At 29.6% G+C, this 27,976-nt stretch overlaps 1 protein-coding gene across 5 annotated transcripts in view; it reads right to left on the reverse strand.

Annotated features, from left to right (window-relative positions):
• The window catches only part of rho-5 (rhomboid-5), a 188,759-nt gene extending 165,627 nt beyond the window's left edge, over window positions 1-23,132 (reverse strand). For all 5 annotated transcript variants that reach the window (XM_087413348.1, XM_087413347.1, XM_087413349.1 and 2 more), the window contains exon 1: window positions 20,943-23,132. The gene's annotated coding sequence lies outside the window, so the exon portion shown is untranslated. The remainder of the gene's footprint in view (window positions 1-20,942) is intronic.
• Window positions 23,133-27,976: the final 4,844 nt, after the last annotated feature.

The raw sequence follows: 27,976 nt of genomic DNA on the forward strand, positions 1-27,976 counted from the left end.
TTCAAACAATTCAGTAAAAAAGCATTTATAACAAAAAAACTGAACGTAAAAATCATGTATACTTCTTTAAAGAAGTTTAGTTTAAGTTTAATTTAAGCTAAATTTAATTTAGCAGATACTGTAAAGATTTCAACTAAATCGGAAAAAAATTATTAAAGTTATTTGGTGCAAGCTACGGAGAAAGAAACAGTATCACTTGTAGAATTCCAGCATTGCCATCTTGACGTAAAAAAACAAAATGAAAATTATTTTGTATAGCTTATGATATGCACATTAAAAATACTTAAACTGAATTTCCATTTATTTTATTATTTAATTACAAAAATTCTCAAAATTACCTTGTTTTCAGGCGTTCACTCCGATATAACTCTTTTAAACACTAAAGATCTTCTATAGCTTTTATTGTTATGGGTTTTCCTATTTCAATCTATCAGAAACCTATCTGTGTATTCCACAATACATGATTTCTGATAATTGAAATTCTTATTCTCTGTTCTCTGTTCCCTGTTTCTTTTATTGTGCGGAGTTGCCCTTAATAAGTAAGCGCTCTGATCTATGTGACGCTCAGAATCGACTCGCGCTCCTCGTTCACTTGTACCTAATCCTTGGCTAATATTCATAAGTAACATTTTAAGATATTAATATTTTGTTATGATTAGTTTACCACTGCTTAAGTCTGTACTTAAGGCAGTCTTAAATTATGAAAATCACCTATGAATACTGGACCATAATCTTCTTCCGTATTGTATTGCTTAAAAAATAGAAAGATAGCAAATATTGCTTTTTACGTAATAATAAATAAATGCATAAAAGAATTGTCTAATTTCGTAGATCTATCTGAAAGTAAAGACAAATGTACTCTCCCTCATCCCCCTGCAAAGGGGCGCACGACTCTCACCTTCGACTCTCACCCCCCTCTCCTCCCTGACCCAATGTACTATTTCATATGATTATATTGTTCATTTGTTTTGGTGGGTACTTCTGACAAACGTATTGAACATTTTTTTGAAATAATAAGCGAATTATCTGTTAGAATCGTTAGATAATTCTACATAGATATTCAGTGTTCATTTCACATTATTGTCATTTACTGATATTTTTCAATATTATATTTAGCAAAAATAAAACATTATTTTTTCAAACTTTTTTGTTAATAACTTTTTAACGAAGGACGAGCGACGGCTAAAATCTGTTAGAGATTATTCAGGATCATGACCTTGACAACATATTATCGGAGCTACTTCCGTTATTATTAATATTTACCGTAAAGAGAATTAAATTCATGTCGCATGTATAAAACTATTCAATTGTACATATATTCGATCGATATAAATTTGATCAATATCAAATGGAATATTCGGATTCTTGGAGACAATGCGAGAGGATATTGTCTTCCAGAGTGTAATAAACCCGGTTGCATTATTCTCTACAATATTTCGTTTCCTACACCCCTTCTCATCCTGTTACAAAGATCGAATATCTTTGGTGGACAATATCGCCCATCCTCATCTTCCGTATTTGCAGATCTCTTCGTCAAGCTGCAGTCAGTTTTTACATTTGAATTACTGCCAATAATATTAGTCAAAATTATGAAAAATTTTATAAATTTTATTAAACTAAAAATATTTACAAATTTTAAAATATGTATACCGAGAGTGTAGTTTTAATATTAGATTCGACTAAAGATTCATGTAAGCATTTTATTATTTGCGTATAATACTATATTAATACTGAAACATCTAATAAATTACTAAAATATTTTATTATTAAATTGTTACTAAGAATTTTTTACTTCTCCTGCTTTCCAGTAAAGTACATAAACGATACTATGTAACACAATGTACAAGACTGTGCTTTCCAATTACAACATAAACGTTAAAATGCTTGTCATTTCGGTTTATATTATTTCAAAAATATCAAATTTTTACATTATATTACCATTTATTTTTTTAGAAGTGATACTGTAATAAGAAGTTTTAAGATTATATTTGAATCGAGATTTGGATATATTTGAACATAGATGTTACAAAATCTTTTTTTTTTATTTCACTTTGGCAGTGAAATAAAAAAGCTAAACAACATTTCAGCTACAAGTCAACATAGTATATTACTGTATTGCACTGCACACAGTGTATGACTATCTTTTATTACTAAAAAGCACTCTATATTACTCAGCCTCATCTTTGAACACGAAGCAGACGTAATAGTATCGTTCGTGTTCATCAAATAAACTAAATTAATATATTAATCTATTTTTATAACTACAACGAATCCAACTTTCAATAACGGAAAAATTCTATATATTTAGGAGAATTGCGAACACCGAATAAACGCACGAACGATACTATTACAGTATATTAGATTAATAATAACCTCTCTTTCAGTGATGGTCTGACTAGAGACGCTAATCACTATAACACATGACCATAGAACCACATATTATTTAAAGAATATATATATGATTTTAATGTAGAGAAGAGGCAATTGCGCGCGAATATCTCAAAGAAAAATTAAATATTAGGTGTTGGAATTAATTCGTAGCGTTTTTTAATGAAAGAATGTTATTTATTTCACATGAGCATTAAAAAATACATTAATGAAAGTACTTCCCATCACTTGTAAAACGCTACGAATTAATTCCAACACCTAATAAAACCGAAGATTTATATATATATATATATATATATATATATATATTAATTATTTAAAGTTAATTAAGTAATTTAAAGTCAAATAACTGGAATAAACAAAACTTCTTCTAAACAAAACTTTTATTAATTAATAAATAAAACTTAACAGCCGCATACCTCTTCGTTTTTGTTTCGGTGGTGGTATCGGATAGTAAAAGGATGAAAAGACTATCTTTATTTAACTTTTCCTTTAACTTATTTACAGTTTTCTCACTCTCTTCTACTGATAATAAAAACAAATATAAGTATTACATAAAATATTATGCTGTATATCAGGGAATAAAAGTAATTCATTACTTGTAACGAAGTTACAGTTACAAGTTATTTTTTTGATAACTTTACTAGTAACTACGTTGCTTTTTTATAACTGTAACAGTAACGTAGATGTTACATTTTTTTTTGGTAATAGAATTTTACAGTTACTTTTATCGTTACTTTGCACACGATTGGACACGGTTCGATTGGACACAAATCACTTCATAGCGCTTGAAATTAGAAAAAGCCTCTAGAAGACACCCTTCCGCTGTGATAGGTGATCGTCGATTTTAAAAAAGTAACGAAAAAAAAACGTAAAGTTACTTCTCAAGTAACGGCAACTGTAACGAGTTACTTTTAAAAAGTTACTTTCCATTCTCTGCTATATATGCATATCTTTCAATATCTGTAACATTAAAAATTTATTTTATTATTAGAATGTCCCGAATTTAAATGACTAAATTTTTGGAGCGTGCAGGAAATAATCGGTATAATTAAAAAAAAAAGTCCTTTAAAGATACACTCATTGTTGCTTCATTTTGAAGAACATCGCAAAAAAAGACAAAATATAGTTTTCATTTTTGTACTTATTTATTACTTATTTATTTATACTTATTAATTCACATTGTCACTTGCTTAAAGCAGACATTTGTTCAACATGGTGGTCTCTTGCAGCAATGCACGCTTTATCTTGTACGAGCAGCTCATGTTACAATCAAACACTGATCTGGTCAACCAGGTCAACGTAATAAATCGCTGATTCAACACTCTTCTGTCTGTGAAATCAACACATATTACTACTACTCTCGCACTGCCGCTGAAGTCGTACACAAAAACAATAATATTCCGAAAATTACGTTTTATCTTCTTTTGCGATTTTCTCTAAAATTCTAAAACAAAGCAAAGATCATATCTCTAAAGAATTTTTTTTCTTAATTTATTGACTACACGCTCCCGAAGCCATTCAAATTCAGGAGACCCTGTATAAGTTATTATAAAAAATTTGTATTATAAATATTACAAATTTTTTATTTTTTACATTTATTTATTTTTATAAAAACGTCTTTCCTTTAATACAACGAAATAAAAGATAGATACATGATAATGAAAAAAAGAATAATATTAAAAATTTTAATAAAAAATTAACGAAAAATATAACGTTTGGTCAAAATTGTATTGTATACAAAACTTCTGACGCACATAGGAAATATCGTTTGAAATAAAATATAATTTGTGAAAATATTATAAAATAATATAATATAGAAATAAATAAAAATTATTCTAGTTATTCCCATGGAACGCTACAAAAAACAAAACTTACAAAATATTTTGTATTTTACATCGCGTTTGATATTTGGTCTAATATTCAGAGAATTTAATCCAAAGTATTTAACAAAACTACCTTTTTCTCTGAATTTTTCATTCTCATTTTTCAGTTCTTGCCCAACATCCTATGCATATAAGTATCTCTCGCGGTTTTTGCCTGAGAAAACGTAAAAGAGAAAAAGTGGAAGTTAAGAAGTAAATGACGTAACTTTTATCAGCGACTATCGCAACTTTGCAAACTGTGCTATTGAGAAGAAAGGCCAATGCCTACGACAACGATGAGAATGACAAGGACGACAAGAATGACGCTTCTCGTCCTGACGACGACAAGGTGCCGGAGGTTCGAAGTCGTTTAAAGTTAGACGGGACTTTGAGGGCCGCGTACCTCTTCCCTCAAATTGACCCAAAGATGGTGTCGGATGGTAAAGGGATAAAAAGACATTGTAAGTACCGAATTCGGAAAGAAAAAGTTCTAATTCCGTAACAATGAATGTTCCAAAAATTTAATATTTGACTAAAACAAATGTTGTTCTACTTTCTGAACTTCCAAAAAAATTTTTCAAATTTCTTAATTTTAACTTTTCTATCGTGGATGTAAAAAAATTTTATTTATTTTCAGTTCAAAGCATAAATTAAGGATGATATATAATATAACAAATATATAAATGAAAATCACCTTGTTGATTCTCACCACTCAGAAATGCTTAAAAAAATTAATAAATGTAGGAAGAGTTTAAATCTGCGTTTGAAATTAATAAAACACGAATTATTATAAAAAATTTTAATTATTTTAAAAACAAAGTCTAAATATAATTTTCTAATTAATTGGAAAAATTAAAAGTACAAATCAAGAATTAGTGTTTAAGTAATATTACAAATAGAAAAGATGGTAATATTACAGCCCTATTTACATTTTATACAATAACTTGGTTAATAATAATAATTTAAATTTAAAACTTAACGATTACATTCGTCAAAAGTGTTGTTCACTCGATTCTAAATTTAAAGTTACGAAATGTTTATTACATAGAACATTTATAAAAACATGGTGACATTCATTAGTGATTTGAAAAAAAACAGGGATAGTAATGTGGTCTTCTCCACAAAAATAGATTTAAAAAATTGGTTTTGTTTAAAAAAAAAGTGTTTGGTTACAAAATTAACATAAAAGTAAAATACAATAAATATATATATATATATATATATATATATATATATTTATATAAATAGTGTATATACGTACACATAATTTTGTCTGCATATATAAACTGCTCAGTACTAAAATTTCAGTATTAAAAATCGTACACGTAATATAAACTATAGATTAACAGAAGAGATACAATCAATTATCAAATAATTATTTTGATATGAGAATCTCAAAAAAAAGGTCGTGAGTAATCAATACCCATAAAGAGCTACATTAGCAAAATGTCATGCTATCGTATTGTTTTTTGCATAACTCAAAATATATACAGTAAAAAAATAGCAAATAACAAACTTAAATATATTCGTGTGATAATACGCTCAAATTTAAGAAAAATGAAGAATTAAACACTAAAATGTACCTTAAAAACGTTTTGAAATATTTGAAAGTAAAAATTATAGCGTATAGTAAGTGCTGATTATCGTGTATTGACATATTAGCGTCATGATATAACAGCAAGCGGAACAAATAATTTCATAAGTAATCATTAGAATTCGTTGTATAAGCGGAGATATTAAGGAGATCCACAATATCTACACTGACCATAATACCACGTTCTCCTCTATTAATTATTTCTATGCTTCATATTATATTTAATAAATTATAAATTACAGTTTTAGAAATTTATAATATGATTTAAAATTAATAAATTAATTTTATTGTATAATATTTTATTATGCAATCTAGTCGCTATTTTGTCAGATATTGAACACGCTCTACGCTCGCAATATTTAATATTATATTATATAGGTATTGTACCTATTCAAATATACAATTATACAGATTAATCTTACCTTTGTGAACTATCAAAACACCTTATGTTAACAGTTATTTTTGCAGTACAAAAATAGCAAAGCGAGAGAAGCAGAATAATGGAAAAGAGACAAACATGAATTTGATTATCAATTTAACACGTGAATTTTGTTATAGGTAGGATAAGAAATATAAAATTAATATACAGAAACTTTTAATTCCTTTTGCTCTTCTTATATACTTTGACTTTTCTTATATACTTTGTTCATCACAAGGAAATATGAAGCACGATTTCTCGATTCTGACGTCATTGTCCAATATGGCCACGGTGTACAGAACCTCGAAAGTTTCAGAATTTTAAATGAAAATACACTTCGCAACATGTTCGCAACATTACAAAAACAAAAGATAAAACGAACATCAAAAAATGACCAAAGAGTCTCTACTCTTCTTTTCCTTATACTCTCAAGATAAATGACAAACTTCCTTTCTTCAGAGAAGGTAGGTTAGGATAGATGCGCCGACTACGAATCCGCGAATCAAACTTTTTAATGGAAAAGCCGGCTCGTCGAAATTATTTTTTGGGAAGAGAGACGTCCTGGGCTTTCCCATCCACTTTGCTCGCTCTCCGGCCGACAAGAACGGAGGGTGATTTACATCGGGGGTGGCTGTCGCATCTCTCCCATTGCTTCTCTCTCCTCCTATTCCCTACCCTGGCTTGGGAATATTACCGGTCCTGCAGGATGTGGCCGTGAATCACCATGAAATATCTTCGGACAGCTCGGGGACTCTAGTCTCAATGCCATTAGTGACGGGGAATTTCAGGTAAATTTAAAAAGAGGATGAAAAAACCGGAATATTTTTAAAAATTTCTTCTTTTTCATACACGTTTCGCTATTATATATGATTTTGAATATGGATGATAAATAATTTTCTATTTAACTTACTTAGAAATCGCTTAAATGTATTTTCTCGAATCTTTTTTCCATAAACTTCACATCTTTTATTTTAAAAAATGAACTTTCCTCCCAGCTATTTTCACAGAGAACTAAAGTATCAAATTTTCTTTATCATTTAACATTTTTCAATTTTAATAACAGCTAATATAGAATGCGTTTTTATAAAAATATATTTAGGATAACTCCGGCAAATACGCCGCGTTGGGATTTACGCTACAGAAATCAGAAAAAATAGAAGGAGTGGAGGTAATTTTTCTGTAACTACTCTGTTACATGCCTTTATGTTAGTATTGTGTTATGATTTCAGCTTCTTACTGTTAATACAATATTAATGAATTTATTGTGAGTTGAATCGATTTGTTACTGTAATAAGTAACGCCATCATAAATTATAATCTACATAAAATGATTAATGTAGGGCGTGTAAAAGACAATGGATATTTCATATTTTTGCTTTTATATTCTTTGTTTAGTTTGTTGTCTTGTATAACCTATCTGTTTGGAATATATGACATTTTTAGCGAGCGGGGTTTATGCCCAAAGCATACAAAGTGCACAGATTGAATTCAATGCACTAAATGCAATAAACGCATTAAATGAAATAAGTACCTCATATCATAATACTTGTAATATATGTAGGAAGATTATAATTATTATTTATTACTTCATATACATATTTACCATTCTTATTCCTTAATAAAACTTTATAAACACATTTTCTAAGTTATTGTATTATTATACGTCTTATTTATATGCATTATTTGTAAATTTTTCATAAACCGCACATCCCCTCTCCTCCTATGGGTAGCCATATATCTCACCCCTATGGGATATAAATGCAAAAATGCAAGGATTTTAAAAAGTTTATTTTTTTAATATGAAAAATAAATATTTCGGATTTCTAATATTTTTTTCATAGTAGTAGATAGTACAAAGTTTTGACTGATATAGATCATTTACTATAAACATAATAAATAATACTTAATAAATTAAGTTTTTAATAGATGCGGCATATATACCGGAGTTACCTTCCGTGTTTTATTTCTTTTATGTGTACAGATTTATGTAGTGCGTGTATGTATATGTACGTGTGAATATATAATTCAGATAGAGTATCAGAACTATCGTATAATATAAATGTAGTCCAGCAAGAAATAAACATATTTTTATTACATTATCTTAAAGATTTAAGAATAATTAGCAGCCGAAAATTGATGATCATCATTAAGAAAATGATAATAAAGTTTACGCTTAAAAGTATTGAGAGAGGTAACATTACATATCTCAAGAGAAATACTATTTCAGAACTCAATAATATAGAACTCAATAATAGCATCTGAATGATCGCTTGAATAATACAGTTCATTATAAGGGTAAGGCTAATACATCATTATGGGCTCTTCACGAGATCATGTAGTCTTTTACACTGAAGACAAAATTTACTAAATTTTAATAAATATTTCTTTGAATAATCCTAGTGAAATATTTACTAAATGTAAACACATGCTTATATTAGATACAAAAACCGTTAGTTTGATTCAACATTTTTTATTTATCTATAAATATTTATTTACCGTAAGGAAAAATTCCGTTAGAACTATCCAAAGAAATATTTATCTTTTCCAGTGTAAAAGTAAACCTCTTGTGAATAGTTCTGTTTACATTTTAGACTTCGATATAGCAAAAGTTGAGCAACCCGCGAAGTATTTACGCTGAGAGTGAATCCTAAGCCATCCGAATCTAACAAGATATGGAGTAATGTAATTCGCCTGACCTGATATATAAATCTGACGTAAGTCACAATCAACCGCTTTTGAAAATACAGATAGGAGATGTTTCACACAGCTCGAGAGTGAGGCAAAAATTCTGAATTGTTCTCGTAACTTACCTGTTCCAAGAAATATTGTTCGAGATAGGGAGTCCCAGAGAGTTAATTGAATTCTTGTTTGGAATTGTATTGTGATCGGCGACAATGAATGGAAACTCAGTCAATGGAAAGCGATTAATTTCACAGTATCCATAATTATCCTAGTTTTAATTGGATTTAATTTTAAGAAATTGCACAAAGTCCAAGTATTTAACATTAAATATCCTTATTAATCTTGAGAATAGCATCGCTAGATTTTTAGGTTGTGTAGGTAAGTCATTCGCATAAAGATTACAATTGCAGTAATGCAGTATATTTTACTTTGTTGAAATCCACACTAAGAGAAAAATGTTTATAACTATAATTGTATATTGTTATAATTACAATTATTATTGTTATAATAATAATAACAGTAACTATGTGTATAGTTCTAGCAACAAATGTATGTTGACAATCTAAAATGATTATAATTGTAGTTATTATAATCATAAAATTATTAAAATTACCATAAAAATGATTCAAGTGATTATAATTTTACAGTTATATTTTGAGACAACCATATTTTTTATAAAAAATTTAATTTAATTAATTTCAATTATTTTATGGTTATAATAACTATAATTGTAGTCATTTTAGGTTGCCAATTATATACATTTACTAGAACTATACATACAGTTACTGTTATTATTATTATATCAGTAATAATCATAATTATAGTAATATACAATTATTACAATTATAGTTACAAATTCCAAACATTTTTTTCTCAGTGCAGAAGATAGAAGACAAAAAATAAAGAATCCAGAGTTGAGCTCTGTAGACACATTAGATTTAATATTCTTGATAGTGGATTTGACATGTGTAATAGGGTCCGTGACCGTCTATCTCCTATAAAAAAAAGGCATGCGCACAGTTAACGCATGAAAATCCAATATCTCTGAGTTTCTTGATTAATATATGATGACAAACGAAGTCAAAGACCTTAGTAAAATAAAAAAAGCATGTAGTAATCTTCTGGTGAAATCTACCACTTGTCAAACGTTGTTAAAAAATTTTATTAATGCTGTTTAAGTGGACGATCCTTTGCAATATGCAAATTGATCTGAGTTCAATATATTGTAATTGTCAAAAAAAAATTTAATTTGATCAACAATTATATCACCTTAAAAATAGCACACAAAATCAAAATCGGACAATATCGCAATTGAATAGGGTTTTTAGTCTTGGAGATCGAGCAGACAATAGTAGTGTACCACATTGACTCGGAAAAACTCCAACCATAAGGTGATATTTCACGTGTAGTACGACTTTTTAAGACTGTTGATTGACTGCAGAATAAAGAAATTCGAGACTCTCTCTGTCTCGTAGTCAATCACAAGCTTTTAAAACCTTGTCGACGGCCACATAAAATATCCGACTAAGACAGTAATTGAAAATATGGGTAATGGCCGGCAATATGCAAGGCAATACTACTCGTACGAGTTTGAATACTAAGTCGTCATTATCGACTGTCTCCAACTTGCAAGATATTATATACATGGTAAGATTCAATGTGGTTTCAATAGAATTTTGTCAAAAATTTTTTCTCTAAGATAAAATTACGTTTAGGCTACTTCATCTATCATGATCGGTCAATGTGTGTCGTAGTTAGCAAAAAAAGTTAAGTTCTTCTGAGAAAAACAGCAATTCTCATCCGCTCTGAGACTTTAGATTTGATTAGCCAAAATATTTTAATTGTTTCCATTAGAATTTAGTTTGATGAAAAATGTTTCAAAATTCTCCTTTGCCTTGTAGGCAATATAAATAAGATGCTAAATTCTATTCCTCAATTTTTTTATAGTAGATATAATCAGTGGCAGTTCAAGAGGGAGGGGGGAGAAGAGAAAATACAAAATAAAAATATAAATAATAGGTCAAAATTGGCCGAACAACATAAACAAGCAAAAGAAAATCATCAAGATGAATAATACAAATAAGCGAAAAGTGTCAAAGGAGAAGTCAGAGCCGTTTTTCGGGCAAAATGAAAAAGTTCCGAGATGTACAAATTATACATTACATTAAACGGCTATTCAAGTAGAATCGAATGGTATATCGCTTATCTTGAGAAAACATCGAGAATATGAAAGAAATCGTGATCAAAATAAATAAATCTATCATATTTATGCTATCACATTTATTAAAAAAATAAGAAAAAGTAAGACAAGAATTGAGTAGGATTATATATTTAAACACGCGAATGCTTCTTTTTGAGAAGAAAAATACTACAAGACGTATAATACGCCATAATTGCAAAACGCAATAAGATATAACTGCTGTATTCACTGTGGCACTATTTTGTTATAATCTCTATACGTATATCGAAGGCGTAAGAATAGAATACGCAGGCATATTATTAGACGCTTTTAACGCTTATGGAATCGTTTTATCCTTGTTTATCAAAAAGCAAGGATAAATGATGGTCGAGCGTTAAATAGAATGCAGCTCTAATAAAACATAAAAAGCGTCATTTTTTTTTAATACTTTTAATATCTCCAGTTTACGTTACACTACTATATATCCTGAAAAAATGTAGTATTTATTGAAAAAATTCTATATAATCTTTTTTTTTTTTTTTTTAGATTTAAATCTAAGAAATCTAAAAAAATTCGAAACCGAATTGTATGTAGTGATGTTTCACAATAACCAATAATTATTTTAAAAATGTTAATTTCAAATGTATAAAATAAAGAATAATAAATAAAAATCAATCTATATATGTGTACAAAATAAATAAACGAAAAGTCAGATTTGATCAAAGCAGAACATATATATTATACTAATTAATATACTAATCAATGACTTTGCTTTTTTATAAATGTTATCAATCGCCAAGCGATAACGTTCCAACATTTAATACTTTTATAATGCGTACATAAATTTTCCTCCTGTTTTGTTCTAAATATCCTCTTCCTTAATTTTGCTTAAGTTTATTTGCGTTTAGACGCAAAATGAAGAAGAGCAAAATATAGATTACGATGCAGAGTTGAACTCTTTCAGCCGACATTTTAATTCAGCAAAGACAAGTAGGAAAGAGCGATGAGAGAGGAAGTGAAATAGATCGGATATTCGAAGAGTACATACGTTCATATATGTGTGTTTGTATGCGTTTATGGACTTGTATGAGTAAACATGAGTTTAAGTAATTCGTGCGTGTATATCGAAGTGTATATATCGATTGCACTAGAGGAAAGAGGTCACCATCGCTACTTTATGGCACACAATACTAAATCAATTCTTCCATGTGCATGAGCCATTGTTATACTTTCTTAGTTATTAGTGCCATGTACAATACCGCAGAAAAGTGTAATTGTGAGTGATTAAAATTTTGTCCTTCCTTTCCTTCCCTCACTTTGTCAATTCGCACATTTTTATTCTCAATATTTCTTGCTTCTTGACTTTTAGGTTGCTTCTTATCAGAAACGTTCTTAAGCAAAAAAGAACAATCATGCTGTGAGACGATAAATAATCCCACACAGCGCTAAATATTCAAACACTGTATTCTTTAATTCAAAACAAATATATAATATTTTATACAGAATTATCAAAAAAATAAAAAAAATAATCACAGTTTCTCGATTCCAATTTTCCTTAATTTTAGATATTAAAATTATAGTTCTTCATCATTTTAAATGACAATATAATGATAAAAATTGTAAGTCACGGGTTTATTATATTTTTTTCATCATTTTTTAGAATTAGCCGTTACAAAATAATCGTTTTATTACACAGGTATATTAAATCATTTATTAGCAATAGAATATTTAACATTGCTTAAAAAATATATAAAAAATTATATGTCTCTTTTGTTTTCTATTTGCCGTAAATACGAAAAATTTATATATCTATTCCATTTTTATTAGACACTGACAATTGTTAGAAATTTAATAGATATACGGGATTTTCTACACAGAGAGAATTTTTTCTTAGAGTTTATTCCTGAAAATATGATAGTAGTGGGACAATATTGTATTTCGAGGAATTTTAATGTAAATTTCTCTCATTCATTAATAAAACTACAATAAAGTATAAAAAGTTCGATTAATTTTACTGTAATGCATGATAAAAATCTTTAAAATATTGTATTGTATCACAACTACTATATTTTCAGGATAAATTTTAAAAGATAATGCTCTCCGTGTAGGATTAAAAATCCTAATATTAAATCCAGTTTTCGGTTTAAGCGACAATCATTCCGTATTCTTCCTAAATAAATTATGAAATAGTTTCTATTCGCTATAGCAATATATATTATAACAGTTAGAAAAAAAGTTTATTTCGTTACAAATACAAAATTCAAAACATTTTCATTCATATTTATAATTTTTATGTTTATAATAACAATTTTATTTTATCTATATTTTATGTAAAAAATGCGTCAAATTTTATAATTTAACTCTTTAGATATTATCTTAATCGTAGTAGTAGTATGTTAAATTCAGAGAATGGAAGTAATGCGTCACTTGTAATGTCTTACTGTCACAAGTTACTTTTTTTGGTAACGGATTAATAACAACATTACCTTTCTTTTTGATACTTATGACGATAACGGTAGTAATATTTTTTTTATAACGGTTACCAATTTTAAAATTACTTTGATCGTTACTTTTTATATTTTAAAATTATTTATGACATAATTTAGTGTGCAAAACTATTACACTGTGTTGTTTGTTATTTTAAAGTTTACCTTGTTGTAATCTAGCTATTAGCAGGCTTGTAAAGTCAATAGTTTTGCTGATGTCTTGCCGTTTGCATGCATTGCAACAAAGAAATTAGAAATTTTTTACATATTCTTCATTTTTTACATATTCTTCATTTTTTACATATTCTTTAATCTTTGATCGGTATACTCATAATTCATTTTCACTTCAAGATCGTTTTCAGCAATATTTTAATATTCTATTAATTTCTATGATTGATTTATAACATCTTAAAAATGCTATAAACCAATCACAGAGCCATATTAACAAACAAAACAAGCTTTATAAATACCAATTTTTAAGTTTGACAAAAGTGATGCCATGTGTATCAAAATTTATTGTAAAAAATATCACCTCAGCCGGATCGTGTTTCAAGATCGAAAATTAATCAGTGTAGGATTTATACAGAATTAGCTATATATATATATATATACATATATATGCTTATTTATATAATTTGATATATGTATAACGACAAAAAGTCTTATTATAACTCAATCAAAACAAATGAAAATTTTACCGTAATTGAAATCAATCTTAATTCCTAATTAAAATAAAAAAATTAACAAAATTAACAAAAATATGAAATTGATTCATACATATCTGAATCCCTGCCTTGTACATAGACTATTATTAGCTTTTCTTTTGGAATGTATCAAGAATTCTATAACTTTTTGGAAAAGAGTCACTTTATCAGATATATTGAAATATTAGTTATATCGTTCTAAGAAACGGAGTACTAACTTCACAAAAATGATAGATCAGCAATAAACACGTGCTGTTTGTCGAGACTGTCATGAAACTTTTCGTTACGGAACGCGGATTTCGGCCATTTCGAGGTAACGAAAAATTTCTCTGGCACAGAGCGGATTACCCGGAATTTATGCTCCCCTCGCCCCTCAGCCAGGCACCGACGATTAATTTTGGACCACGGCTTTTCAGAAACGCATTTCAGGTGCGCCTCTCTAATGGTGCCACAAATCACTACCATAATAATCTTGATGCTAAAAGAAATGCGATCATCGCCACTTGCGTTCTCTCCCTCATCCCTTTTCTCCTTCTTTCTAAGTTCAACACTGCCGTCGAAGACGAATCGTCCCATCAATTATTGATTTTCAACTTAAACATTATGTATACAGAATATATCAGAAGAAACGATTCAAATATCACATGTTTTCGTCAAATCAGATTTAATTTTGTTAAGAGAACATTTTGAAAAAAAACAATTGCTCATCCCGATCTTTAAACAGCTCAACTTTAAACATTTTATATTTAAAAAAAAATTAGAATTAAAACGAGAATATAATATACAGTCTTTTTTTATAAATTTAAAATAATAAATTTACTTAGTTTATTTAGTTAGAATAAAAAATAAAGAACAAAAAGAAATAAAAGATTAATAAAAGTTCAATTATTTGTTAATGAATCTTATGTCTTGCTTTGTTTTTAATCACTGGATAAAGAATTAATATATAGGATATATAAGCCTATATATACAGGGTGTCTCGTCACTCACGATAAATATTTTAAAGACAGATTTTTTGTAACATTTTAAGATGAAAAGTTTAATACCAAAATGTCGAAGCTATGATAGTTTTCAAGTGAGAAGAGTTTAAATATTACGAATAACGAGACCAAAATTTCGCGCGCTCAGGGATGGCAAAATAGTTAATGTGGTGCAAAAAATCTATCTTTAAAATTTATCATCAGTGATGAAACACTGTGTATATGCATGTGCGTGCATATGTGTGTGTATACATATATGTTGTGATGTAATGTTTTTTTACTGTCCCTTGTAAGGGACTGACCTGACCAAAATAACATGGCATTGTCGTTCTGTGTCTCGACGCGGAGGGCAGGCGTGTCGGCGCTTATCATGATTTTCCAGCGATTTTTTTTTTGTTACGTTCTGCAAAATATTATTACTGCGAATTTACTTAGGATAATCGATTCCTGTGTGTGATTCATTGTACAAAGCGTCTCATCATCTCAACTGGCGGCAAGGAAGAAGATATGTAAAAGATATGGGAGGCGCGAAACCATTCAGAGGAGGGATAGCACTCAGATGATATTACTGTTTTGAATTTTTTCAAACAATACCTTACTTATGAGTTTGTTATTCTGTCGATAAATTCGTTACTGATAACGATAAGAAAAGGCTAAAGAGAACGACTGAAGCAGCGATAAGGAATGACCATTTTGCACCAAAGTCCAGGCAAGAGACCCCATTATCAATATTGTGAGGGAACCTCTGCCGAGAAGTCACGTCGAAATCGGAAGCAGAGATTGTCTGAAAAAGAACCTACCATATTCCGAAGACATTCCTGCAAGAAAAATTCAGATGGAAATTTTATGAGCCCAAAAAGTCAGTCGTATTGTCGCTTGATGATGTCAGTCACATTCCGCGTGCAAAGATACTCGGCGCTATCGCGATTCGCGAAACTCGCGAGATGGCTCGCGACCAATCAGAGCACGATAAGATTTATCACGAACCTGCTTGCGTGCCCCCGAAATATGTATCGCGTTAAATTGTTAGCCAACGTAAACGGAGCATTGTTGAGAGCATAGTTAAGAGAATACATCTTTGTTATTATTCTTTGTTACAAATTCTGGATATCCTCTGCTCAAAACATTCTTTGTTCCCATCCACGAACCGCTCTTCTAATACTGTAGCTGAGCAGTCGGTTATGAAAACCGGCGCAACCGTTCGCAATTCTTTAGAGATCTTTATATTTTGAGTAAAATCTTTGTTAATTCCGCGAAAGAATGGCACGCTCGAGATCATTCGTGGCTGGCGCCCAATTACAATATTGCAAACAGTATAAATGTCTGAAAATTTTCTGTCGCGTTAATTTCGAATATCGAATAAGTATTATTTGCGAAAACCTTTAAAGAATATTAATCGCGAACGCACGACGAAGTTCCACCACGCTCGTGAGTGCGGTTGCAATGTGATACATATATGCATATATATATACATATACATATACAGGGTGTATCTAAAATAACGCCCACTAATCATATAGTGCTATTCCTATTAAAGGAATATTCCTAAAAGGAATAATTGAATCGAAAAGTCCTCTACCATTTTGTAATTTTCGCAATATACTTTTTTTTAGTTATCTAATGTGAGCAAAATGTACGTCTAAAATCAACGTATAATACAACTTTAAGATATCTTTAAGAGAGTTCTTTAAAAAATATCTTCAAAATATTTCACAAGGAACACTGAAAGATATCTTAAAATTATCTTTACATCGATTTTATCCATTTATTCGGCAATCTTTAGAAATTAATATCTCATCTATTATCAAAATTGCAAAATGACTTAGAGGACTTTTCGACTCAGTTTTTTATTAAAAATAGCACTGTATGATTAGTGGGCATTATTTCAGATACACCCTGTATATCTTATACATATGTCTATTATATATATCTTACATATCTTATAATATCTTATAATTCCTTCGGAAAAAGTATTCTAAATTCTTAGTATTCATCCGGTTCATTTCCGTTCTATCTAGATTGATTTTCGCATCAGCGACGTTTCCCGAACAATAACTACTGTTATTCATGATAAAACATACAAATCTGTTTCTAATAACAAATTTATGTACTCTCCATGAACATCGTGTTATATTACTGATTCGATGATTAATAACAATTAATAAAATAAATATCTAAATGACAAACAAATATTAATGAGATCGATGGGAATTATTCAATAATTAATTTCGGATAAGAGATCGTTACTTTGAGAAAAATATTATTCACAAGGCTCTTGTAATGAATCTTAATTTATTCTGTGAATGTTTAACTAAGATTTTCCTCTCTTTTTTATTGTAACTATTTTCTTTTCTCTAATTAAGTATCTCTTACATTTACATCAAATTTTCTAGCTGCACAGATTTTTGTCAACTATCTAAATAGTAGACAAAAAAAATTCAAAGCATAATTAGATATATGTAGTAATGTCATTTTACGCGTTCAGATTCACAAAGAGACTTCATGACATGTACGACTCATCAATTTTTTCGTTCTTTCACAAGATAAAGTTCATCTGTATTATTAACTTCAGTGAAATTTTACTTATGAAACATTATTAACATCAGTAAAAACATACAACATATAAATAAAAGAAACTACTATATATTTATAGATATAATACAGATTGCTATTTTTTACTTTCCATCCTGATATTAATATACTTCATATGTTTTTGCTGCTTAATATATTTTCTGATATTTAATAATATAAATAATATAAGAAACAAAGAGTATTTCCCGTCTTTTAACAAAAAATTTAATTAGTTTTTATTTTATTTAATTAAGGAACTTTTAGCAAAAGTGATGCGATAACGATTTTTAGGAATTCCCGTTTTCTCATCTCCAAGGTTCAAGAAAGACAAAGAAAATAACAGCACAATTTCTAAAAATAAAAAAAAAATAATAAAACAATAGTATAACTGATAATGTAAAGTATACAAAGATATATAATATATTAATATTATTATGTATAATAATATGTAATGTATATGTTATGATATATTACATATTACAATAATATTATAATATATATTATAAATATGTAATATATTATGCATACATATTCATATATTAGGTGTTGGAATTAATTCGTAGCGTTTTACAAGTGATGGGAAGTACTTTCATTAATGTATTTTTTAATGCTCATGTGAAATAAATAACATTCTTTCATTAAAAACGCTACGAATTAATTCCAACACCTAATATAATATAATTAAATATAATATAATTAAATAAAACGAAAAACATTTTAAAAATTTACTATATCTATAATAAAATTTTAATATATTGAAGTTCCTAAGTGTGTGTATATTGTGTATATACGGGAACATTCCAGAGAAAGGAGATTTTCCTTAAAATCAAGCCTTCAAGGATTTACCTATTCTAAAAGAAGATTCTCACCATCATGCCAGTCGCTAGAAAGGAGGCAAGTCGGAGACAGAAACAGATGTGATGACGTGTGCATCGCGGGTGGTTTTCATTTTGCGAACTGAATATGATTTGCCGTACGAATGAGCATGTAGGTTAGCGCTTTCCTCAGGCTTTATATACCAGTATATGGGGGTGAGATGGGGGCTGCAGGTTGCCACCGTACTGATTCCTGACCCTGTTTCGGCCCTGCTCTTTCACCTTCGCCACGCCCCCAGCCTCCGTTTCTCTTCTTAAGGAAAAATTCTAAAATTTGTACTGCTGCTTGTTTCATAATGGAGTGCCGTTTCAATGCTTTTTATTGAAACTCGTGATTCCTTTAATTGTTATTTTTTAAATGTTATTCTTCAAACTTTATAGTGACGAATATATGTATAATACTTACACTATTAAAGTGACATAATATAATATATATAAAGAATTGTACGAAACATTTTTTTAAAGAAAATTAAATCTATAATTGTTATGTTAAATATTTATTTTTTTTTTAGCAAATTTGAGTGAATTTCCTTTATTCAGCAACGTTGAAAATACAATATTTAAAAAATACAGGTTAAAAAATTTTATTTTTCTAAATAAAAAAATTACTATTATAAGTAAAACATCATTTATGCTAAAAAACATTATTTATTAAGTTATTATATTAATACATTGACTCGTGTGTAAAAACAATATTGTTTTTATAAAAATATTTTAGAGAAATCTCTTTGTAAATAACGTTACAATTACAAAAAGAATTTAAATTATTCATAATACATGATTTTATTATTATGAAATTCTTAAAATTAATTTGATTGTAAAATGATTATTTTATCGCAATTTTTTTATTTGTTCTTTAATTTTATTCAAAGTAATTTATGATACGTAACATTAATAATTCAAAATATTAATTATTTTATTATTTAAACAAATTATTATATTTCTGTAATAAAAATATATAATTAATTCAGTCATAGAAAAACATTCTATAACTATCTCATTTTATTATTGTTCTTGCTGTTTGTTTCGTTTACTCAAATATATCAACTAAAATATTTCGTACTTGTGTTAAAATCGGTTATAAAAACTTTTAGGTTAAATTTTTTTAAACAACTCCAAGTGTTAATTTAACATAATGTAATTATGTTATTTGAATATTTTGTGTTAAATTGATATTTAATCTTTTGTTAATTAAAATAATATGATTTATAATAAACAAATAACATAAAAATACAGTTTTACGACATAAATTCCAAATAAATGAATAAAAGGTCTATATATATATATATATATATATATATATATATATATATGCGCGCGTGTGTTAATTTAATATATAATATTATATGTTAATATTATTATAAAGAAATACGTTTTCACAATTTATTTCCAAATTGTGTCAAAGCGTTATACAAACGTATTACATTTTTTGTTTTTACATAATGTAAATATATTCATCCAGTGTAAAAATTAACATAAAAATTTCAATGTACTATTTGAGACACGTGAAATTTAACACAAATTTTCTGTATAGAATTTTTTTCATTATATAGTTGAAAATTTAATACATTAAATTTAACACACTTCATCTGCCTTAAATAATCCACTTAAATTTTTATGTTAATACAACACAAATATGTTAGGAAGTAACAAATATGTAAAAATTAACACAAAAAATGTAATACAATTTTCAAACAATTATGTTCCTCATTAAAATTAATATTTATAATACATTAAATTAACATATTCCAATAAATTTAATATTTATAATATGCTAAAAAAAAATTTACACATTTTATTCATTTATTTTAGAATTTGCGACATTTATATTATAAAATATATAGTTATTTATTCATTTATTTATAAATTATGTTGTTTTAACATTAAGAAATATTCAAATCACTTTACACACAATCACATTATGTCAATTTACTCTCAGATATGTTAAAAATTCAACATAAAATTTTAACAGAGATTTGAGTGGACCGTTTCTAGCACAAACATAAAATGTTTTTTTACTGTGAACAGAAGGTAAATATAAAAAAGTGACATAAAGATAAAAATCTTTCGTTATCACTTTTAGAATAAAATTCTTTTGATTGATTCAACTTTCTTATGTTCTTTCTGAAAAGAAGACCTATTCAATTAATCCCTACACACACTTATTTCGATGAGACAAAATGGCGTGATAGGATACTCACGTCTCGCGAAACGGAAGGATCCGGCCACCACGCGTAATCCTTTGACGAGGAAAATCGGGGAAACACTTTCCGAAGCACTAACAATTGACGCACCAATCGATTTCACTGACTCATACAAAACATCTAAAACTACTTGTCGGTCCTTTGCCGAAATCACTCGATCTCCATCGTTCTCGACGTCTATCAGTCTAATTTTGTGCCATGTTCTTAGAAGAGTAATACACTTGGCGACTTTTCCGCATGCGAACAAAATTCTTCAGATTTATCCTCCTTCCATCAAGCTCCATCGATCATCACTCTTTGAGACTCAGATCCTTTAACAATCGTCCTTCTCCCACGAATTCTCTAAATCTCTCTGCATTTTTTCATAGGAGATTTCTCTTTCTAACAGCATCCTAATCGTTAAAAAGATCCATCACTTAAAATCATAGATAAATATCTACAATTTTTATTATCACGAATTTATACGTAATTCTTTCCATTAATGATGATATTTCTTAAACAAGGCCAATTCGCGATGTTCCTTGACAGACGAACGAATCTTCAAGAGGAGTAAAAATCGATGGTTTACTTCGACATGCAGAAGACATGTTTCATACCAACAAAATCTCCAGTTTTTCTCGGCGTTAAAAATTTACAATTTTGTTTAGGAAGAATTCTTTCTCAAGCGAAAAAGAAAATTCTATTGAAGCAAACAAAATTCACAATTGCTCTAAATACTTTTCTGCATAAAGGATACTTCTTCAGATTCACGGGGATTTGTTCAGATGACTTTTAATTTTCTGGAGCATACAGGTGGCATTTTTTAAATGATCCATATAGTTTTTATATTCCCATTTTTGTTAATGGATCTGCAGTTTTCCTATCACGGAACGATATCTGTCACTTTCTTTGAAAAGAATATTAGCTCATCAAATTTTTCGGAAAATATGAATAAGAATATCTCCGTCGCGCCATTTCTCTTCTCCGAGCACAGATTCATTTTCCTCCAACCTGCATACTCGTACGTTTTTTTTCTCGATATTAATCATATTAATTACATATTGATTATATTGAACACAGGGCTGCGGTACTTTTCTCTTTCGAAATCCTAAATAACAGTCAATCGCGAAATATTTTCTCATCGAACGCAGGTACCACGTATTTCCTCACTCAATACATGGATCCACACCTTTTTGCTCCGTATAGCATCTCTCGGTCTAAATATTAATTACACCGTGTAAGATCTTTATTCCCAATATTTCTCTTCCTAAATCTAGTCTTCTCTTCTTGCCCAATATTTATCAACAAGTCCACCGATTCACAAAATCTGTTCGCACTGCTTCATAACTGCTTTCGCACACTCTTGAATTTGATCACATTTATCCCCCTTCAGTGAACCGACCCAGTCTATTTCACCTGCGCAATTTTTCCCGACAAGTTCGGTCCAATTCGGTCAACACACATATGCGCGTCTCTGCACGATTTTCTTTGACAACTTCACCAATTCAACCCAGATCAATTATTGCCACCCTCAACATAATTAGTTTCAAATGTCTGGCCAACATTTCTTCACCACACAAATCTCCTTTGCCCGCATAATACTCCACGAGAAGTCCGCCAAGAGAAGAAAAAGAATAATTTATTCTTCATTAATTAATCCGCGCTTTTCCTTTTCCCATATGATATTCCCCTACAACTACCACGATCCACGAAATCTATCCGCGCACTCTCCCCTCAACACGTTTCCCTTTCCTTATGTGTGTAGATCCACGTTTCTGTCTCCGCACAAAATGTTGTGATGAATCCAGCAGAAATCTACAAACATCTGTTACCTTAATGTCCAAATCCCCGCTTCTCTATACTTGACAACTGTTAGTCACTTGACTAATATCACAACGTATCACTTTTTCTCACCCCCGAAATCCGAATTCACGCCTTTTCTGCCTGCACAAATTTCCTTTACTAAGCAACCGCATCGACACCGCGTATAGAATTATATCTCAACAAACCAGGGAGCACGTTTTTTAACCACGACACATAAAACTATCTCTGGGCGACGAGCGGAGGAGAAATTCGAACGGAAGCGACGCGGTAACCCAGTTTCCAGCGGGAGAGCCGCTCCTCCCGACATGCAACACATAAAAATGGCTCCAGTTCCGTGGCATCGGGGCGGTCATGACGTCCCGGAACGTCCCAGGACTTTTTCAACGATGCATCGAGACAGTAGGGCAATCCAGCTGATCTTGTGACGTCGCGATACCGATTCCTCTCCGGAAACCACTCACTCTTTCCTCGCCAAAAAACGTCAAAACAGAGAAAAGGAGATTAAGAGAGAGGATGAGGAAGAATGAGAGGAAAAAAGAGAGATCATTCCGAAAGAGAATATCGCGGGCATCCTGATGCCTCCGCGAGGGATACAGAATAACCTCCGCGCACCCAAAATGGTGGACGGCACTCCCGAAGACCGACTTGCATTTTGCTCCGCCAGGCTCGATCCCACTTGGTTCCGGTCCAACAAACACCAGACTTCCGGCAATCCCCTCGACCCCCGCTCAAGTTCCTCCGGAAATACTGTTCGCGCCCTCGTAACGGAACCGTCGAGCCTACCGTCCGTCCTAAACGATAAACGCAGCCCTCCGAAATGGACTTTCCGCACCGCTTCCGCTCCCGCGCGATATCACTTTGACACGCGCGACGTTTGTTCGCGCGCGGCCGCGCGCTCACACTTTCACGGCAACGTTCAGCGTCGAGCGCGTTCTTCCTGGTCGCCGTCGATTGCCCTCAGCGTCGTCGATGGACCCGTGGGGCTCGACAGCGTCGGCAGGATCCTCGCCGAGAGCATTCCAGGGAGGGTGGACCGCACACGCCGCGCCATCTGGCAATCTCGCGGCGAATGCAACCCCTTGTCATGGCTGCCAAACCAACCCCCGAGTCAATAATAGGGCTAGAGGGTACGAATCTCGAGGCCGCGACGCCCACGCAATGTCACGAATAACAATATCATGCTCGGCAGCACAGATATCACGACTCGCACCCCGTTCAAAGACGCCGAACACTTCGAAATCTTTCTCACCTGTTCCTTTCTCTCTCTCTCTCTCTCTCTCTTTCTCTTTCTCTCTCCCTCCACCACCCCCGTTTCTTTTATCCTTTTTTCGCACGCGATCACAACGCGAGGCCAATCTCTCCCGAGGTGTTCAGGCGGCTGCGCGATTCGCACTGAGTACACCACCGCATGGAAACCAAGAGGGTGCGATCAGTGATCAGGAGTGTGACTAGAGAAATTACATTGTATATAATTGTAACAATATTTCAACAATATTTTTCTTTAATCATCTTTAAATTCGATTTTTGTAAAAAATAATTTTATTGTCGCGTGTAAAGAGAAAATAAAGAATGTCTAATTGAAATGTTCTTTTCCTATTTAAAATAAACCAAAAAATTGTAAATTTTTAAACATTGTAATTTTTTTATTTATCGATCTTGTATATAAATAGGATTTACAGTAAAGTATTCCATACACACACAATTTCTAAAACTTTTAAATGATACAATTAATAAATCTTCTCAAAATTGAAATCTTTTTAATGTTTTCACTGTCATTAAATTAGATAGAAATATTAGGTGTTGGAATTAATTCGTAGCGTTTTACAAGTGATGGGAAGTACTTTCATTAATGTATTTTTTAATGCTCATGTGAAATAAATAACATTCTTTCATTAAAAAACGCTACGAATTAATTCCAACACCTAATAGAATAATAAATATATGTAATATGAAATAATAATAATAACTATAAGGAAATAATATAATTTTCTTTAAAATGGAAATTAATGATTAATAATTTTTATTATATATTGAATTAATTCTATAATATATATTTTCTAAAAATAGTAACGCGTATTTATATCTTTTTGCATTTCAACGTAAAATTAAATTTGTAAACAAAACACGAGTTTATATAGAAATAATGAAATGAAAGGAGTACGTTTTCCTCAATTATTTTGTAAGATTTTATTCAACAAAATGTATAAATCTTTTAGATCCAATATAAATACATATAAAAAATATATCAAATTCTTTTCTAAAAAAAGAACAGAAAATTATTTTATAAAATTAGAATTTTTAAGATTTAAATAAAATGGTGAATAATTTATGTAATTTTGACAACTATAATAATTAAAATTTTAATAGTCTCGATAATTTAAGTGAAATCTAGAATAATTATGATTTTGTTACTTTCAACGATAGCTTGAGCAATTTTTAAAAAGTAGAAGCTATATATTTTCTATATGTTTTCGCAACATAGAGTCCAACAATTTCACCGTTAAATACATCCCTATCGGAGTCATACGAGAATTGCCGGAAGTAGGCGATGTCCGTAGTAAACGATGCTTTCGCAGAGACATCGTGCTGTTTTGGGAACTTCTCGAGATATTAAGGGTAGAGGGAAACGGAAGAGTAGAAAAGAGAATGATGGAGATGAGAACGAAGGTTAGTAAACGGAAGCGCGCGAGAAGGTTGTTTTATCGCTGGAATTGAATCTAAATAATCGGAGAGCACAAGAAGAAGATAGTTTCGAATATGTGAAATATAAAATTCTAAAAATTTGATGAACACTAAAAAAAATCGCACATTCTTTACAATAAGCTGAATATATTACTTATTAAAAAATATTTTAAAAAATTATTGCCGTATGGCGTATTGCTAATTTTGAGCCTAAAAAGAATTAAAATAATATATAATAAGTTGTACAAAAAAAATATGAAATATGGAATATTAACAAATTGCAAATTATTTTTTAATCAAGAATACCAAGACAGAAAAAAATGTTACATTATTTTTTTTTAGATATTTTTTTTAACGATACTTTCAAGATTAACCAGAATTAAAAATTTTAAAAAATTTTATATAAAAAATTAATGAAAATTCTAATAGTTTAAGAATGTATGTATTACATCTCAAAACATTTCCAAAAGTATAAAAATTTCATAGCTTATTCAATTATCTATATAAAATTTGAGCACAGTTATCCTATTAATTTAAAAATTATTTAATTTTTTGTTTGCTTTAATTTTAATGTAAAATCGCGTTTTATAGTAGGAAATACCGAGGCTAATTGTTATACAAGGTTGTGATGATCAAAAAGCTAATAATTTAACCAATAAATGGCAAATCATACTCTTTCTTTTTTACTATAGATTATGTTTTTTGTGTTGTTAATATAATATTAAAGTACTGTGTAAAATGATTTGCGCCAAAAGTGTCATGTATCTTACTTACAATTAAAAAAAAAACGAAATTTGAAAGTACATTTTTCTTATCTCCTTTTTTTATTTAATTTGTTATGATTAATCGCGATTTCTCTATAATCGAAGATGGTATGTCTTAGATAATTTTTACTAGTAGTTAATCATTACTGTAAAAAGTTCGTGAATATAATCTCTTTTATTAAAAACGATCATTTGGATAGACCAAAATAAGCTGAGATTACATTTCATTATTTCAATTTTTGTTTTTCACCTTCTAGAAGTTTCGTTTACGCTTTTGTTACTCTCTCATTATATCCGATTTACGCTCCGATTTTTATTTTTTCATCAGAGTAAAATACAACATATATCAAAATGTATACTTCACATAAAATAATAAATGAAATTCTATTTTAGAATATGAAAAATGTGAATTTTTTTCTAAAATATTTAAATCTCATAACAACTAAAATACACAGCAAAAAAAAGATGAAAATCGCTTATTTGATTTTAATTTAACATAAAATTTAACATCAATATGTGTAAGTAAATGTAAATGTATGGACGCATATGTATGGACGTAAGTCAAGATGACAAATTATTATGACTAACATTATAATTTAATAACTTATTTTTTATTTAGAGGAAAGGCCCCTATTATGAGATACCGAGTTCATTTTGGATAAATGCTAGAAGTCTATGGGCAGAATTTTAAAAAATGATAAATCGTTTTGAAGAGAATTTAATAAGCTATAAGATAACGTTATATAAAATTTAATTCAAATTCCATTTTTTTTTAAATAAAAAAATGTAAAAAGTGAACAAACTACAAACTCAAAAAATTGTACTCCTAATATGAGTTATCCCGAGAAATCGATAATAAAACGCAAAATATATCAAAATATTGCAATTAAAAAACTTTATTTTATGTTTTTAAAACGCAAACAAACACAGCCAGCATGCGTGAAAAATGAGCATACGATAGATTATATTCAGAACTCGTCTTCAGGTTGGAATCAAGATCGCAAAAATAGGTACTCGATGTTCATTCCAGTTGTTCTTTTTATTATTGTACAATAACATTTACTCTTTAGCAACGATTTTTACTATAACATAGGAACATGGGTTATTCATATTAGAAATACTCTGGGTACCTCATATTACAATTTCTTACGTCTTACGATTGGTTTTACGATCATCAAATCTAACTTCTATAATTTAACATATCCCGTATGTTTCTATTACTACGACTTTACTTTTATTCTATCACTACATGAAGAATTTATTGCCAAATATTTGTATTTATTAAATAATAAACAGAATTTAAAGGCTCACCTCAATGAAAGAATTTGAAGACATCCAAATTCTAAAAATCTTTTTTTAATGACTACAAGTATGATCTAATAATGAATTTTTTACTAAATAGTTTTCAATCCAAGAGCAATAAATTCATGGTGGAACAAACAGATAGCGTTTATTAGTTTAGCAGAAATGTTGGTATCTCATATTAGGCGGTATATTAGGCGCCTATCTCATAATAGGGGGCTTTCCTCTATTTTATTTTCCCTTTGTCAAAATATTTTCTCATATAATCTAATAATATTCGAAATGCATATGTATATACATTACCATTCATAAATTCGAGAATACTTGTCATTTTCTCGCATTTTACAAAAATTCAAGTATCTCAGTAAAAAAAAATCGTAAAGAAGTTTTTAAAAATGTATTTTAAAGAGAAAAAATAGAGCTTTAAGGGGATCTCTCTTTTAAAGGCAATTAGTCATATTGAAAATAGCACTTACTCAG

The sequence above is a fragment of the Acromyrmex echinatior genome, chromosome 14 (genome assembly GCF_024713525.1).
Source record: "Acromyrmex echinatior isolate Ae372 chromosome 14, ASM2471352v2, whole genome shotgun sequence".
Lineage (NCBI taxonomy): Eukaryota > Metazoa > Arthropoda > Insecta > Hymenoptera > Formicidae > Acromyrmex > Acromyrmex echinatior.